Source organism: Pinus tabuliformis, chromosome 1_2 (genome assembly GCF_031772625.1).
Source record: "Pinus tabuliformis cultivar Carrire ecotype Pingquan chromosome 1_2, CPIR1, whole genome shotgun sequence".
In the NCBI taxonomy this organism is placed as follows: domain Eukaryota; kingdom Viridiplantae; phylum Streptophyta; class Pinopsida; order Pinales; family Pinaceae; genus Pinus; species Pinus tabuliformis.
Window position 1 is genome coordinate 528,912,452 of NC_142298.1, and position 18,125 is coordinate 528,930,576.

The window sequence follows — 18,125 nt, forward strand, 5'->3', positions numbered from 1 at the left end:
CATCAATCTTGGAGATCTAACATCCCATAGAACATCCAGGACTCTTTGACGCATCCGACTTAACTATTCATGGGTAAGTGGTCTCAACTTGTCTTTTTCAGCATTTCTATCGCTTTTTTTGTTTTCACTTGTGTGAGTGTTGTTTTCTTGATTTCTTTGAATGCTTGCTATTGTTTACATGCATACTAGCTTGTACTAGCACCATTTCAGTTTTCGTTGCTATCTCACTGCTATCGCATGCATGAAACTGTTTTGCACAAGTGGTCGCTAATTCGGCGACTCGCTTCACCCACATGCATGTTGATTTGTTTACTAAATATTTCATTCAATGTTTGCATGCACAATCACTCACTTCTGCTTTCACTTAGTGTCACCATGCATTCACTTTCATATTTGCTTTCAGTTATCTGTCTGCGAGTTTGGCTAGCCTTAGCCCTGACTCTGCTTCACCGAGACATCATTGCGCAATCCGGGGGAGGAAGGCTCTGTCTTCCTCTATGGAAATGCACATTTATACCCAGGCACTATCCTCTAGGATTGCTTTGTGCATTTCTGAGGGACAATGATTGTTGGCCCATAAAATTGGGCAATGCAGTCCTTGAGCCTGCAGTCATTGCCAACTGGAATTGCACAATGCGCAATCCCAACGGTCAACTATCAGCCTGGATTGCGCATTGCACAAACCTAGTAGCCAGTCTTTGCTCCCAGAGAGCGCAGACTTCCTTTTGTGCAGTTTTGGTAGCCAGTCACCCAGCCTCCCAGAAGAAATTGTGCAATCTTTGCCTATCATTCCCCAAGTATGTGTTAAGTCATTCCCCAAATTTTCTTTGTTTTTCGCTAACAAATGTCTTGCCATGCATGTTTCTTTGTCTCTAGATCTTTCAGGTGTTCATCTACTTCTTAACTATATAGGATCAATGGCCTCCAAGAGAGCAAGATCAAAGGACAGTAGTGGAGGTGCAACTTTAGCAACAGTTGAGTAGGTGTCCGCATGTCTACCGATCTATGAAGATACCAAGCTATTTTTAAACAAGGAAATCAAGCTGAAATGGCAAGAGGTCAATGAAGAATTTTCAGGCACTTTTGGGGAAGACGTCGAAGACTATCAGGTGTATGTGAACATTCACAAATTTGGCTTTTACCAGATTGCAAGCAGATACCCCACATTCCCATGCGCGGACATGATACACTGGATCATCTCACACACTAATCTTGAGACGATGACTCTGAGTAGTGTCAGCAAGACAAAGCTTGCCACCTTTTGGGCACATGATTACGATGAGATGTATCAGATGTCAAAGCTCATGACTATCATGGGGACTCCTTTCAGCTTACCCAACAACAGTGCCAAATCTAGAGACATTCTGAAGAACTGGGTAAAGGAGATGACTAGATTCATAATGACACCCAACTAGATATATAAGATGAAGATACTGCGGAAGAAATATCAATACTTGGTCATATTTGCATGTTGACTATGTGGCCAAGAAAGCATGGAAACCTTCCCACAGAGTTCGGTGATCACACTGGACCAACTGGCCAGAGAGGGTAAACCATACAACTGGTCCGACATGTTGGCTCATCAACTGAAGGAATAGGTAACAAAGGCTCAACAGTCACCTGGAGGTATGCAAGCAGAGATCTACATGTCTACCTACATCGTAGATGCAATCTGTGTCCGACAGGAATTCCCGGGCTTGGAGTGGGCATGGTCACTAGCGGAGACTGCTGTGAACACATATTGTAAATTATTGTCTGAATGCAGCTTCAGAGGAGTAATCAAATGACTTGTCCGATCATTTTGTCACCCCAGTCGACAAGATGATACATGATCCACCCTACATGTCGAAGGAAGAAATGGAGGCACTAATAGACATTGCTGATCGATATGCCTCACCGTCCGACACCTTTATACGAATGTTCAGCTCGGAGAAACCTTCGCATGTTCTACTGAAGTTTTCCTTGGACATACTCATCATGCAGGAAGTAGCAGATCACATCTTGGCAGGATTGACAACTAGACTACACCGGAAGAAGAATGCACCTTGGCCCGCTCTTCCGTTGCGGATTGGGTTATAGGATATCTAGAGTTTCAAGCAAGCGGATGTTGAGGCAAAACTGATGAAGAAGTATCCATTTGACCTCCGAAGTTACAATCCGTATGACCCACATTGCATTGTGAAAGATCACTGCATGGGAGTATAGTTCAACTGGATCCACGAGGCATGTCATTGAGTGGAGGAGGACCCATGTAGATACTGTTAGAAATTCTCCATACTCAATTAACCAGTCAGCTTCGCTGTGGAGTGGTTAGGGAAGCAACGTTAAGTAGCATCTCGGAGAGCACCAGCACCAACAACAGTAGTAGTAGAGGCAAGCATATTAGTGCGCGCCAAGGGCAAGAGGAATATTTTCGATTGCATGGAGGAAGAGCAAAGCTGCAAGTTCTGAGAAGATCCATTGGTAGAGAAAGAAGCTATGGCTATAAAGGCGAAAAGGCAACATCTTGATAAGTGAATCACATAAAGGCAGAGGGAGAAGAGAAGAATGGAGGAAGTAGAGAAGGAGTTGCATGAGCTGAAGGAGCAACTCTGGAAGGAACAAGAGCTGTGCAAACAGGAGAGGGAAGTGTAACAACAACAGGTACAACAAGGGGTGCAACATGTGCAAATAGATGAAACAATGCTCGTACAGGTAGTGGATTCATCAGAACAGCTGGCATCAAGAAAACAGGGTGAACCATCGTAGGAGGAGGACTTCGCTCATGAGATAGAACAAACACTTCAACAGTTGGATACGAATATGGAGCAACGGGAATCAGAAGAGGATATCGAACTTATGCCTCATCACTAAGAGGTCGACTTACCTACTTCACTGCATTTAGATGATGAACAAGTCTAAAGTGACCGAGGAGGCACCGAGATGCTGGAGATCAGCCAAAAGAAGAGATGCACAACATCTCATTTGATGAGTCTCAACATAGAGTTGTGTAGTCTCATAGAGTGTCGACTCCATATGATCATAGATCTCCTGCGCAAGTTGAGGAATAAGTGATCGTGTCTAATGTGCGCAAACATCCAGTAGCCTTGGCCGATGCAACTAGAGTGTATGTTGAAGCCACTAGTTCAAGTGTTCACTTTCTAATAGCTGAAAATGAGTGAATGGCTAAAGAAATTCATACGGCCAAGCAAGGAGGAGAGTTGGTGACAGCGTCTGCCCGACTTGAACTAAAGAAGGCAATACTAGATGAAGTATTGTCCCTTGACACGTTATGCGAGCGTTGTACTCCAATTTTGGCAACGTGCATAAGGCAGTCGTCCATCTCAATAGATGGCAAGAGCGATGTGCTAGAAGAGCACATATCTTGACAAACTTTCATGTTATTGTTGATTACATGCAAACATGAACGATGAAATACAAGGGAGCCCCGCTTCACTTGCCTAAGATGATGAAGGCCAGTGCGGTTGAGCTGAAAGCACGTATCCAGAGTCAGATCCGGAACTATGAAGAGCTCTCGCAGCTCATCACTAGTATACAGGCTTCCCATGCACGTGTGTTCAAGAGTATGGATGTTGTGGTGCGCGCACATGCGATCCCATCTATTGTGATTCTCACTTAGGAGAAGACAAAGCCACATGTCCGACTAGAGCTTGACTAGTACTTCGATGAGTTAATGTGCATTGCCACCAGCGCAAACTTGCTCATCAGTGCAAAAATCATGCACAAGTATGTTGTTGGTCTGACCGCATTGAGGACAATGATGCACATGCTTACATATGAGTTGGACAGAGGAGCCCAAGCAGTGTACCCAGATGCTATGGAGGCAAGAGTCAGGCTCCAAAAAGAAGTCACCTTGGAGCACACGAACACCGTCGCAGACTATTGATCTTATCATTAGTATGTTACTATTGATCAATGCGAGGCGATTGAGGAGTTGGACTTCCATGGTTATCTAAGTCAGAGTGATGTCTAGCATGGCTTGCTCAAGCCATTTTGTCTCACATGGATACATGTGCATTGTAATGTAACATTATGTCAAGTGTAAGTCAAGTCTCGATAGTTGGATGTAACATTGATAGAGTAGATGAAGAGTCACGAAGGTAGTTGAATTGTCACAATGGGGAATGTCAAGGGTCACCCCACCCTTTGCTATAAATAGCCTCTCATTACTCATTGTATAGGCTTTTGGTTAGCCAAGCTTCTGATAAGACTATCTTGGAGAGAGCTTGGATAGTATTGTAACAAGCCTTAGCTTCTCCACTGTGCAGAGCTAGTACATCTCTTTGGAGGAGTAAGCGGTTGTGGCTGCAACATTCCACTATCGAAACTAGTGGTTGGACATAGATGTATTGTATGACTAGAACTTACACTTCTTAATATAACAAGAGCCAACATGTTTCATGCATATGTTGTATTGTATTCTATGCTATCTGCTTTACTCTAAATGATATATGTATTGGTTTTCTTACGCATGCATGTATAGCTATCTGTGTATGTATGTATGAATCTTTCTGAAATGTGTTGTTGATTTAACCATCACTTTGGATTGCTTGCTAACTTTCCTTCCATGTTCTGATGTATCTTTGCTTGTGTGTTCTCTTCTTAACTGCATGTTATCACAGGTTTCCAAGGGGCGCACTCATCTCAACCACCGCGTGTTAGAACCTCACATACACCTTCCTTGGCTCACTGCAGTTGTCACACCTTGTTATCAATGGAGTTATCTTACTTGCCTCAGTGCAAAATCGCGGTCAAGGCATTACCATACGACTCACTGCTGGGACTCCTACACCAAACAATTTGAGTTCTAATTGAGACTTCTTACCGGGGAGATCCCCTGACATGTTGGCGGGTCCAGCACTGTCAAAAAATTCTTATAACCTACTAGGTGAGCAATATTACTTTGAATAGTAGTAAAGACATTGAAAAAAAAAGCTTTAGACTTTCAAAGATTAATATGTGTCTTTAATGTAGCCATAAAATATTTTAAAACTCACTAAGATATTATAACTTCTTACACAACTATATATCGAATTAACATGATGTCATCAACAAATTATTATAATACCAAATTAATCTTTTCATTGATCATTAAAATTAAAATTAATTGTAAAATATTTTGTAAAATAATTATTTATTCAAAAATTTATCACTTTGAAAAAAAATACTTTCAAATACTTTATTTTATTTTTAAAAAGCTATTAATATTTTTATGTTTATTGCTATTAATATTTTTATATTTATAGATTCTAATGAGAATCAAAGTAGCACAATTTGCAACACGTTTTCCACTCTACCTGTATGGAAAATTAAGTTCCAAAACTATTCTTAATATGTTTTGTGAAAGTATTTGGCGTGTGAGAAGTAAAGGACAATCTAAAGCAATTTAAAATACAAAGCATTCTACACGAGAGAGAACTTGACCTTGACCTTCGTTGCATCTTACTTTTTTGGTATAGTGTGATTTCAACATCTTAGTTTCGTTTTCTTCGTCGTTGTTTGGTTAGTTTTGTTTTAATATAAATATTTCAGAGTAAAAGTCGTAATTATTGAATAGAAAAAATAATTTTAATCAAAGTAATAACTAGATAAAAAAAGAAATAGTATAACTAGTTTTAGGTTTTATAAGTGTAACACAAAAAATTATTTCAAAAAAAATTATTATAATATGAAGATGTCTTATTAATGTACATATTTTTCTGATTAATTGTGTATAAAAAAATTATAAGTCAATTTTAACGTGAAGAAAAAAAAATTACATATTTTATTGTAAAATAGACTATTTCGCTAAATAAAATTTGTTTATATGTTAATTTCCACATCTAATTAGAATCTAAATTTATTAGGATTGAAATAGTCTAAAATCCCTAGGGAATTGGTGGGCAGGGAGTCATGTGGCACGAATATAATTTAATTTGAGGAAAAAAGGAATTACACATCTTATTGTAAAATGGACCATTTTGCTAAATAAAATTTGCTTATATATTAATTTCCCCATCTCATTAGAATATGAACTTATTAGAATTGGAATAATATCAAACCCCTATGAAATTGGTAGGTAGAAAGCCATAGGACATGAATCTAATTTTTGAAATTTATTAAAATACAATGCAACCTAACAAACTTTGTAACACAATACACATGTTGATAAGAATCAAGACTAAACATATACTAAACATATATTCTCTTGAGAATCAATCTATTCGATCAGTTAAAAAAATAAAAAAAATTAAAAAAACCTCATCCACTTTAAATTGAAATAAGCTGGAAAAAAAAATGATATCTTTCACGGTAACCCAGTGACACATTCCCATTTTTTCATGTAACGTCACATTAAAAAACACTGCAAATGGTAAGAGGTTGGATATAAATGGAACTTGCATAATTAAAATGACGGGTAGCCATTATAATTAACAAATGGAGTTGTCTATAATGCGACTTTTTGGAGATTTCGGTGACGGAATCCGGCAGCAGAAATTGAGGTTAAATATTGATTTGTTGCAGTTAAAATGGTTTTTTAACTGCATATTTGGATTCAGCACCCTGGAAAACCCCTGGACGCTTTGATTGTGCAGAAACTAGCTATCAAACTTGCGATTCCAATAAATTGCTGCCAAATTTTGACCGGAAAAAACCACCAGAAAAACTTTCAAAAAATCGCATTATAGACAACTGCTTAACAAATTACATATTTACAGTCTATAAAAATCAGGCCAAAGAAATCCTTCCTCCAATATCTGCTCTACATCTACTTCCTCAGTACTGTGCAGACGAAGCGGCGGAAGCATAAGAGCTTCTGCCAGATCTGTATATAAACTGAAGGATTCGAACCAGTCGTCCATGGCTGCCCACTCACAAATGCCTTGTGTTGGTCCACAAAGTACTGATGAGGAATTATTAAAAAAATCTGTTTGCCCTGATACCTCGCCACTTGCTGTCTCGATGTCTGAACTTCTTATTGCCGACAGCCCATCTGAGGAACAGGTCACTGCACTCTCGTTGCATACTGAAACCTTTATGGGGCTTCTCCTTGCTCGTTTATACTCCTCGTTCAATCTTCCAGAGTTTTCTGCACTTCCACAATGGAATGCAACCGCTGCTTCTGCAGCAGCAGCCTGAATGTCGCGCGGAGACAAAGAAATGGGGCGTGGAAGGTGATCAATCAGCTCTGGAAAATTGAGCAACGCGCGCTTCTTGCCCTTCAAGTGGAATGCAGCGACGTCGTGAGCTCGAGCGGCCATCTCTGGGGTGTCGAAGGAGCCGAGCCAGATTCGGGTTTTCTTTTTCGGTTCTCGAATTTCAGACACCCATTTCCCCCATTTGCGACGACGAACGCCTCTGTACTGTGGACTTTGCTGATTCAATATTGCCTCCTCTGGGGGCGAAAGGGCAGCCTCCTGTTGCCTACGAATCCTCTTGATGCCGCCCTTACCTGTGGCTGCAGATTTGGTAGTTGCTTCTGCGTATTCTGAGGAAGTGAGCATAGCCTCGGGAACAAAAGTGATTCCAATATCCATGACTTTTGTACAGAAAAAGGAGGAGGTAGAACGCTGCAGCATGGTGTCAGTGGAGGATATGGGTGTTTTAAGTATGGAATTGAACGCGGGTGTAACACAATGATTACAGGGAAAGATGAAGCACCGTCGACGGCGTGGAGTATTGATTACGATATGGTCGAAGCGGAAAAATGAAGTGCCCTTATGTAAGTGAACTCAGAGCGTCCTTCCCGTGTTGTGCGCGAACAAGTACGTTGAAATATTAAACTCGTGCTAAATAACATCACGCGGGTCCACCCTCGGTCCTCCATTTTGATCGAACTGCGACACCATTCCAAATCTGTGGAATAAAGCAGTCAGAAGCTGAATTTAATAATTTTATTTTATTATAGAATTTTTTCATCTCTGGTTTATTGTTTAGTATTTTTTGCTCTCCTTTTTGAGCAACAAAATAATTGAAGAAGAAGCTTTAATATAATCAATGGGATTAGGAATAATATTTGATTTCTTTATATTCTTTAGTGGTCTTAGTTTTTTATTTTTGCCCTACGTTGAAGTCTTGCTTTCTCTTTTGGCATCTAATTAATTTCCATATAAGTTAATGTTGTGGTTTTTTATATTCTGGTTGGCGAATCAATAATGGGAGTGGAAAATTATTTAGAATTAATAATAATTTTTGCTTTCATATATATATGGATGGAGTAGATTAACTAATAAATAAAAATAATATATATATATATATATATATATATATTATGTTATTTTTTTTCAAATTTAATAATAATTTTACTATTGATTATAATTTTATCAAATTAATCAAAATTTTAAAAATAAAATTTATATTAATTTTTTTTAAAGTAAATTTTTTCAAAAAAATATTATTATTATTATTAATTTTAAATTATAAACTTATTTATTTAATATATAAAGGGGGAATGCCCTGTTATAGAGTTTTGTGAACCTAACGTTTGGGACTATCAAGCGAGTCCATCATCAAAGGTACATCAATAGATATTTTGAGATTTCCATTTGATATTATTATTACATGGATTTCCACTTTATTATTACCGGCATATAGCATATGTAAGATATTATGAGAAAAAAAAATTAATATCTTTGCTATAATCAAAATTGTAATTTGAAATTTATTCAATAATGTATTATTTTAAAAATAAAATAATTATATAAAATTCCATATTAAGAAAATTAAAAAATTACATAAAATTCATTTTAAAATTAACGAAAATGCAAATATTCCTTTCTTTCGGGCATTGTTCATGCTAAAAACTTCATGCTTTTTATACATGTGATTAGAAAAACATATCTATAGTAAATGGGGTTTGTGATATTGAGACCCATCATCATCTTGTATAGAAATGGGTATTTTTTTAACATTTTAAAAATTAAGATCTTAACAATAATTTAAGAAGATATGTGTTTATAGAGAAGATATGGACTTTTAAAAATCTGTATCTTTAAAATTTTTAAAAAGTAGTCTTATTATTTTAAAAGTAAAATATGAAGAATAACTTATATAGAATATATGAATTTAAGAAAATACTTATATATTTAATATTTTTTAAAATCACTACTAATATTTTGAAAACATTCTAGAAGTCTTGAAATAACTCATATGAAACATATGGATTAAAAAAATCCCAAAGACATATTCATAACATTTTATAAACCAAAACCTTAAAAATAACTCATATGGAACATATGGTCTTGAGAAAAAATTCCATATCTTTAATGTTTTAAAGAGCATAATTATAAATAATAACAATTAAAAAAAACTTTTTAAAATTGTTATGGAGAATCATGTACTTGAGATTACCATAGCAATGATTTTTAAGTTTTCTAGTAAAATAAACAATCATATATAAAATTGCAAGGATTTTGAAAGGATATGTTATTGTGGAAACTTTTAAACTCATTATATTTGGAAAAAAAGAAAAAGAAAAAAACTTTACATAGTTTAATATCCAATTGAATTCATGTAGCATTAGGGTATTTACATGAATTTTTTTATATGACAAACTTTGTATAGGTGAGGTTGACTAGCGTATTTAAGTTAGAATTAAAGAACATTATTCAAATATTAACTACATATGTATTTAGGCCATGTTCTTGCTAAACATTTAAACAAAACTAAGCACCACATTTGCATTAACATGTAATATTCTTAATTTGCAATATTTTTTTTTAAAGAAATAAAAACTACAATAGATACTAGAAAATGAATAATTATAATCAAACATACAAAATGGACAATTTTGCATTAATGTGTAATATTCTTAATTTGCATTTTTTTTAAGAAATAACAACTACAATACATACTAGAAAATGAATAATTATAATCAAACATAAAAAATGGACAATCAGGTATTGGTATTGGAATAAATAAGAATATTCCAATATCACTTCGATATGGAAACATCCAAATAAACATAGCTCCAATACAATCTAAAGCATTGCACACACCTTGCAAAGATATTTACCCTTATAAACAACTTATAAAAGATCCTAACCATAACCACTAGTGTTTCTAATATTAATAAATTGATCATATTAAATTATTGAATAAAGTATTTAGTAGGCCTTATTTAGTGAATACACATTATTATTGAGTACATATAGTAAGTACTTGGTGGGACTTCTTTAATGAGCTTACTTCTAGTGAGTGCACCTGGCTTGTCTGGAATTTATCTTGGGTTGATCAAACAAATATTTCAGACCATCGTGATCAGTTATCAATATAAAACTCCTCCCCAATTGGCAATGTCTCCACATTTTTAGTGCATGCATAATGAGTTCCAACTCTAAATTGTCGGTGACATAGTTCCTTTCATGCTCATTCAACTTCTCGGATTCATAACAAATCACATGCCCTTCCCATATTAGGACTCCAAAATGTCCTTCCTTACAAGCATGAGTGCAAACAACGAAATCCTTTCCTTGGTAAGCTATTCTTAAGATAGGTGCATAGGTGAGTAGACTCTTCATTAGTTCAAAACTGGTTGCATATTCAGGAGTCCACTAAAAAATTACTCCTTTTCTGTGCAACGCGGTGATGGGATTCCCAATTTTTGAGAAGTTCTAATGAATCTTCGATAGTAACCAACTAACCCCATAAATGATCTGACCTCTGTCACATTCCAGCGTGCAGTCCGTTACATTATTTCTTTGATCTTCCATGGATCCACAACTACTCCCTTTGAGATTACATGACCTAAGTAGTGAACCTGAGCTTGGAAGAACTCACACTTGTTTAACTTGGCATATAATTTATTTTCTCTAAGAAATTGTAGCATATTCCTTAGGTGTTCCTCATGCTCCTTCTCATTCTTTGAGTATACTAAAATATCATCCACAAATACTAGCACAAATTTATCCAAGTATGCCATGAGCACATTGTTCATAAGGAACATAAAGGTTGTTGGAGAATTTTTATGGCTGAATGGAACAACAATGAATTCATAGTGGCTATACCTTGTTCTGAATGCAGTCTTGTGAATGTCCTCCTCCTTGATTCTGACTTGGTGGTAACCCAACCTTAAATAGATCTTGGAAAACACTGCATCCCCTCTTAGTTGATAAAACATATCTTCAATCTTGGGAAACAGGTACTTATTCTTCACAGTGGCCTTATTTAATTGAAGGATTTAAACAAAATAAACCCACTAAATTAGCAAAGACATAAACATGGAGGAAAAGGCCTGGGAGCCCCACTGCATTCCTCTCATTCTCATTATAAAATAATGTGTATAATACAAATATAAATACAAGAGGATATTTGTCTCAAGATAGTGCATCTATCTTGGACACTTTGGTTGAGAAAATATCTCAACCATACACTAATATAGGAGCTTAACTAGTTGGAGAGAATCTCTCAACCAACTAGACCTAAACCAACTCCTATCTATGAGGAACAAACCCAATCTAGAAAAGTAGGATTAAATCCAACTTTCATGATTTTAATTAATTTAATTATTTTGGACTTAGAATTGTTTTTATCACATGAGAGTGAGGCTAACATTCCTCCCCTCAATCATAAGTCCAAAATAAGAACCAAGAACCATCTCCAATTTCTTATGCTGAAAATGTTGATCCTTAATGAAAAATTACCTGAAAAACCGCCAAAGATGGATGCCGAAAAAAACTCCAATCTAAAGAGAACATGAATCCACTGCAAGTCTGATACATCTATGAAAATTGATTGACAACTCCATCAGGTGCCAAGCTGCAAAAGGATCCTTCTGTCCTTTACTTTCAATCAGCATCCCAATTGCTTTTCCACTAACGAAATGTTGATAACGCCCACTGGCAAAATTGATGATGTCGAAACTACCCACTGGCTACTTTGATGTTGACCATCCACTGGCAAATTTGTTGATGATGACTACCTTAGCTAATTTAATGTTGATTGCCCACTTGCTAATTTGATGATGCCCACTAGTTGATTTGTTGATGATGCCCATTGGTTGATTTGTTGATGATGACCGCTCGTTGATTTGATGATAATGCCCACTGGCTGATTTGTTGATGATGCCCACTGGATGATTTGATGATCCCATTGCTTAATTTTGTTGATGTTGTCGAAACTTTCAGTCTTAAAACCACCTTCAATTCCATTATCATTTCCCCCCTTTGTCAGCTGAAAGGAGAGACAATCATCTGCATTTGAATTTTGAACTCCCCTCCTTCAGGTGTAGGAGAGTGTCAATGTTGTACTCCCGCTTTTAGGTGCATGAGACTACCATCTTCATTTGACGGTTGGTTGCAATAGGTGAGATTGAATTCTGTTGTAAAACTTATACAATTGTTTAAATGTTGACAACCATTCCCAAGGATCAATCCACGCATAATTGATCTTCAATCTGGTTGGTTGGTTTTGTTTGCAACATTTTTCTAATGAGTGATTTTGCTTGCCAAAATGGTGAGAAGGATGGAGATCAAAACAATGATCTTCCATGTGACCTGCTCTTTAACAATGTTTGCATGTGGGTTTGTCTTCAACTTTCTCGTGGCTTGCTGATATTATTTGACTAAGAAATCATACACTGATGAACCTGATTGGCTTTCAATAATATAGGATATGTAGGTTGTTGTCATATTTGTCATATCCTAATCCTCGTCACTTTTTGTTGTTATGTATTTCTTCCCACGACTTGATGATTGGCTTGGAAGAAGAAAGGTGAACTTGATCGTGGACAACTTATACACTTGAAGTTGTTTGGATGAGAGACTTAAAGTCATCATCTTTATCTTCGTCTGTATGGTTGAACGGTTGAGAAACATCACTCTTCTATTGCAACTCATCTCGTTGTAGTTGTGACTCCAGTTGAAGAAACTCAATTGTCTCATGTGTATATTGTAGATGCATTGAGATATAAGCAAGCGTGGCTTTGCTGATTTTCACCATGTCTTCAACAGTTGATAGGATCAACTTGTTAAGAACATGTAACAACTGAATGTTTTTCTCCATGTGAACTCGCTCGCTTGCTTTTGACACTTGTTGGATTTTTCCATGGATCCACAACTACTCCTTCCTTTGAGATTACATGAGCTAAGTAGTGAACCTGAGCTTGGAAGAACTCACACTTATTTAACTTGGCATATAATTTATTTTCTCTAAGAAATTGTAGCATATTCCTTAGGTGTTCCTCATGCTCCTTCTCATTCTTTGAGTATACTAAAATATCATCCACAAAAACTAGCACAAATTTATCCAATTATGCCATGAGCACATTGTTCATAAGGAACATAAAGGTTGTTGGAGAATTTTTATGGTTGAATGGAACAACAATGAATTCATAGTGGCTATACCTTGTTCTGAATGCAGTCTTGTGAATGTCCTCCTCCTTGATTCTGACTTGGTGGTAACCCAACCTTAAATAGATCTTGGAAAACACTGCATCCCCTCTTAATTGATAAAACATATCTTCAATCCTGGGAAACAGGTACTTATTCTTCACAGTGGCCTTATTTAATTGAAGGATTTAAACAAAATAAACACACTAAATTATCAGAGACATAAACATGGCGGAAAACATCTAAGAGCCTCACTGCATTCCTCTCACTCTGATTATAAAATAATGTGTATAATACAAATATAAATACAAGAGGATAACTGTCTCAAGATAGTGCGTCTATCTTGGACACTTTGGTTGAGAAAATATCTCAACCATACACTAATCTAGGAGCCTAACTAGTTGGAGAGAATCTCTCAACCAACTAGACCTAAACTGAATCCTATCTATGAGGAACAAACTCAATCTAGAAAAGGAGGATTAAATCCAACTTTCATGATTTCAATTAATTTAATTATTTTGGACCTAGAATTGTTTTTATCACATGAGAGTGAGGCTAACATTCCTCCCCTCAACCATAAATCCAAAATAATAACCAAGAACCATCTCCAAGTTCTTATGCTGAAACTGTTGATCCTCGATGAAAAATTTCCTGAAAAACTACCAAAGCTAGATGCCGAAAAAAACTCCAATCTAAAGAGAACATGAATCAGATGCAAGTCTGATACATCTCTAAAAATTGATTGACAATTCCATCAGGTGCCAAGTTGCAAAAGGATCCCTTTGTCCTTTGCTTTCAATCAACATCCCAATTGCTTGTCCACTGAGGAAATGTTGATAACGCCCACTCGTGAATTTGATGATGTCGAAACTGCCCACTGGCTACTTTGATGTTGACCGTCCACTGGCGAATTTGTTGATGATGACCACCCACTGGCTACTTTAATGTTGATTACCTAGTGGCTAATTTGATGATTCCTGCTCGTTGATTTGTTGATGATGCCCACTAGCTAATTTGTTGATGATGCCCGCTCACTGATTTGATGATGATGCCCACTGGCTGATTTGTTGATGATGCCCATTGGCTGATTTGTTGATGATGCCCATTGGTTGATTTTTTATTAATGTTGTTGAAACTTTCAGTCTGACAACCACCTTAAATTCCATTATCATTTCCCCCCTTTTTCAGCTGAAAGGAGAGATAATCATTTGCATTTTATTTCTGAACTCCCTCCCTTCAGGTGTAGGAGAGTGTCACTGTTGTACTCCCACTTTCAGGTGCATGAGAGTACCATCTTCATTTGATTTTTGGCTGCAATAGGTGAGATTGAATTTTGTTGTAAAACTTATACAATCATTTAATTGTTGATGACTATTCCCAAGGATCAATACATTCATAATTGATCTTCAATCTAGCTGGTTGGTTTTGTTTGCAACATTTTCCTGATGAGTGATTTTGCTTGCCACAATGGTGACAAGGATGGAGATAAAAAAAAATGATCTTCCATGTGACCTGTTCTTTGACAATGTTTGCATGTGGGTTTGCCTTCAACTTTCTTGTGGCTTGTTGATATTATTTTACTAAGAAATCTTGCACTGATGAACCTGATTGGCTTTGAATAATCTAGGATATGCAAGTTGTTGTGATCTTTTTCATATCCTAATCCTTGTCGATTTTTGTTGTTATGGATTTCTTCCCACAACTTGATGATTAGATTGGAAGAAGAAAGGTGAACTTGATCATGGACAACTTCTACACTTGAAGTTGTTTGGATGAGCAACTTAGAATCATTATCTTTATCTTCATCTATATGGTTGAATGATTCAGAAGCATCAATCTTCTATTGCAACTCATCTCGTTGTAGTTGTGACTCTAGTTGAAGAATCTCAATTGTCTCATGTGTCTGTTGTAGATGCATTAAAATATAAGTAAGAGTTGCTTTGCTAATTTTCACCATGTCTTCAGCAGCTGATAGGATCATCTTGTTAAGAACCTGTAACAACTAAATTTTTTTCTCCATGTGAACTCGCTCACTTGAAATCACGCTCACTTGCTTTTGACACTTGTTGGATTTTTCCATGGATCCACAACTACTCCTTCCCTTGAGATTACATGACCTAAGTAGTGAACTTGATCTTGGAAGAACTCACACTTGTTTAACGTGGCATATAATTTATTTTCTATAAGAAATTGTAGCATATTCCTTAGGTGTTCATCATGATCCTTCTCATTATTTGAGTATACTAAAATATCATCCACAAATACTAGCACAAATTTATCCAAGTATGGCCTCAACACATTGTTCGTAAGGAACATAAAGGTTGTTGGAGCATTTTTATGTGTGAATGGAACAACTGTGAATTCATAGTGGCTATACCTTGTTCTTGATTCTGACTTGGTGGTAACCCAACCTTAAATAGATCTTGGAAAACATTGCTTCCCCTCTTAATTGATCAAACATATCTTCAATCCTAGGAAATAGGTACTTATTCTTCATAGTGGCCTTATTTAATTGGAGGATTTAAACAAAATAAACACTCTAAATTATTAGAGACATAAACATGGCGGAAAAGGCTTGAGAGCCTCCCTACATTCCTCTCATTCTCATTATAAAATAATGTGCATAATACAAATATAAATACAAGAGGATATTTGTCTCAAGATAGTGCATCTATCTTGGACACTTTGGTTGAGAAAATATCTCAACCATACACTAATCTAGGAGCCTAGCTAGTTGGAGAGAATCTCTCAACCAACTAGACCTAATCTGACTCCTATCTATGAGGAACAAACCCAATCTATAAAAGTAGGATTAAATCCAACATTCATGATTTTAATTAATTTAATTATTTTGGAGTGTTCCATCCTTTCTCTTAACAAATAGTGCAGAGGCTCCCCATGGTGATGCACTCGACCAAATATACCCCTTCTCCATCAATTATTTTAGTTGTAATTTTAGTTCAACGAGTTCAGGCATTCTCATGTGATATGGGGCTTTGGATGCTGGCGTTGTCCACGAAATTAGTTTGATTGTGAAATTGATGTCTCTATTAGGTGGAAGCCTTGGTAATTCCTCTAGAAATACATTGTTGTATTGGATCAATACCAGATAATTTGCAAAAAGATCTGTGTTGGTATCTTTTTCTTCTATGATTTGAATGGTGTAAAGGGAACAACCCTTCCTACTACAACACTTCACCTACACCATTGAGATTGTTCTAAGTGTTATCATCCTTTTTATACCTTACAACGTGATTGGGTCACCCTCATCACTGAGACATTCTAGCACCTTGTCATAATGATCCACCTTTTCCTTTTGGGTTACTAGCTAATCCTTACGTATCAGGACATCATATGATCCCAAGAGTAGCATATTCAATTTAACTATTGTAATGATGCTCCCGAGTTGTACAGGGTAAGATTCAACCATTTTTTTTATTCTTCTCAAGTTTGTTCCAGTAGCTAACTAAACAAGACATGATTCCTTATGGATTTTTTTTGGAAATTCATATTTTTCCACAGTGTTAGGACTAATATAAATGAAAATGGATATTGGGTCAATTAAAATTGAGACTGGGGAGTTTTAGACCACACTTTCCATTCAAGCGATCATTACTTGTTGGTTTGTCTGTCCATTATCCAATTCTGTATATAGTATGGGGATGCTCTTGACCACATCATTCATAGTCGATGCTTCATGTATGTTGTGCATCTTTGTACCAGACTTCTACAACTTGGAGAAATCTATTTTTAGTTGGTTTTATCCGCACTCACAACACTTATAACCTCCTTTTGCCTTTTCATTCCTTGATTTCTAGGGACAATGGAGTTTTTTTGATGGTAATTTTTGGTGGAGTTATTAAACCTTCCACCCTTTCCTCTCTCGCCTTTATTCTTCCATTCAACCTGGGTTTCAATCTTATTCTTAGACTATTCACAACAATGCTTATATTATGTCTTGGTATGCTTGTGGTAATTAGTTGAAATACCTCTAGATCTTGCTCTTCTCGTACTTAATGTAAGGTACATACCTTAGTAGCTCCAAGAATTTGTTGGTGTATTCTTCATGTGTCATCTACCCCAACTTGTGCTCATAAAAATCCTTGGCTCAGCTGTCATAATATTTCTCAGATAGGCACTTTTCTCGGAAGTAATTTTCAAACTTCCTCCAGGTTAACTCCTTTTCTCTGATGCCTTTGATGTTATTGAGATCCTCCCACGTATTTCAAATTTTCCCTTTAAGCTGAAGACAACTACCCTAGCCTTCATGTTCTTGATATAGTCATGCAGCCTGAAGTACTTCTTTATTCCAAACATCCAAGCCTCTGCATCCTTTTATTTATTTACCTCTCCATCAAACTTTGGGGGTTCTTCTTTCTTGAATTCTTCTTGCATGGGAGTATTTCTATTCCGCCTTTGATGACAATATATGGCATCTAAATTGTCCGATGATTGGATATGATTTCTTGATTCTATTTCTGGAGAGCTGAGAAAATATGTTCCTCCTTCTGCATGTATTATCCTCTTTCTTGACTGACTTCCTTCTGATTTATTATCATTCCATTTGTTCTTGTAAATTTTTAATGGGTTATCCTTAGGCTTGTTCTTAACCTGATGGATAGCACCAACTTCCTGTTATCTTTGTCTATGTAATTTAGATAACCTTTGCAATAGTACGGCGTATACTTCTGCGTGTTCTCTGAAAATATTTTCATTGTTTTCTTTGCAGCTTCTTAGTTAAGCTCTTAGGCTTCTAAGAGTGTCTATTAGTTTAGGATTTCATTCCTCTTTCATCTTGCAAACTGATTCTTCTTTAGT

The 18,125-nt window shown here is 36.3% G+C and overlaps 1 pseudogene; it reads right to left on the minus strand.

The window, feature by feature from the left end:
• Nucleotides 1-6,371: 6,371 nt before the first annotated feature.
• Nucleotides 6,372-7,637, minus strand: LOC149206658 (ethylene-responsive transcription factor ERF022 pseudogene; annotated as a pseudogene).
• Nucleotides 7,638-18,125: the final 10,488 nt, after the last annotated feature.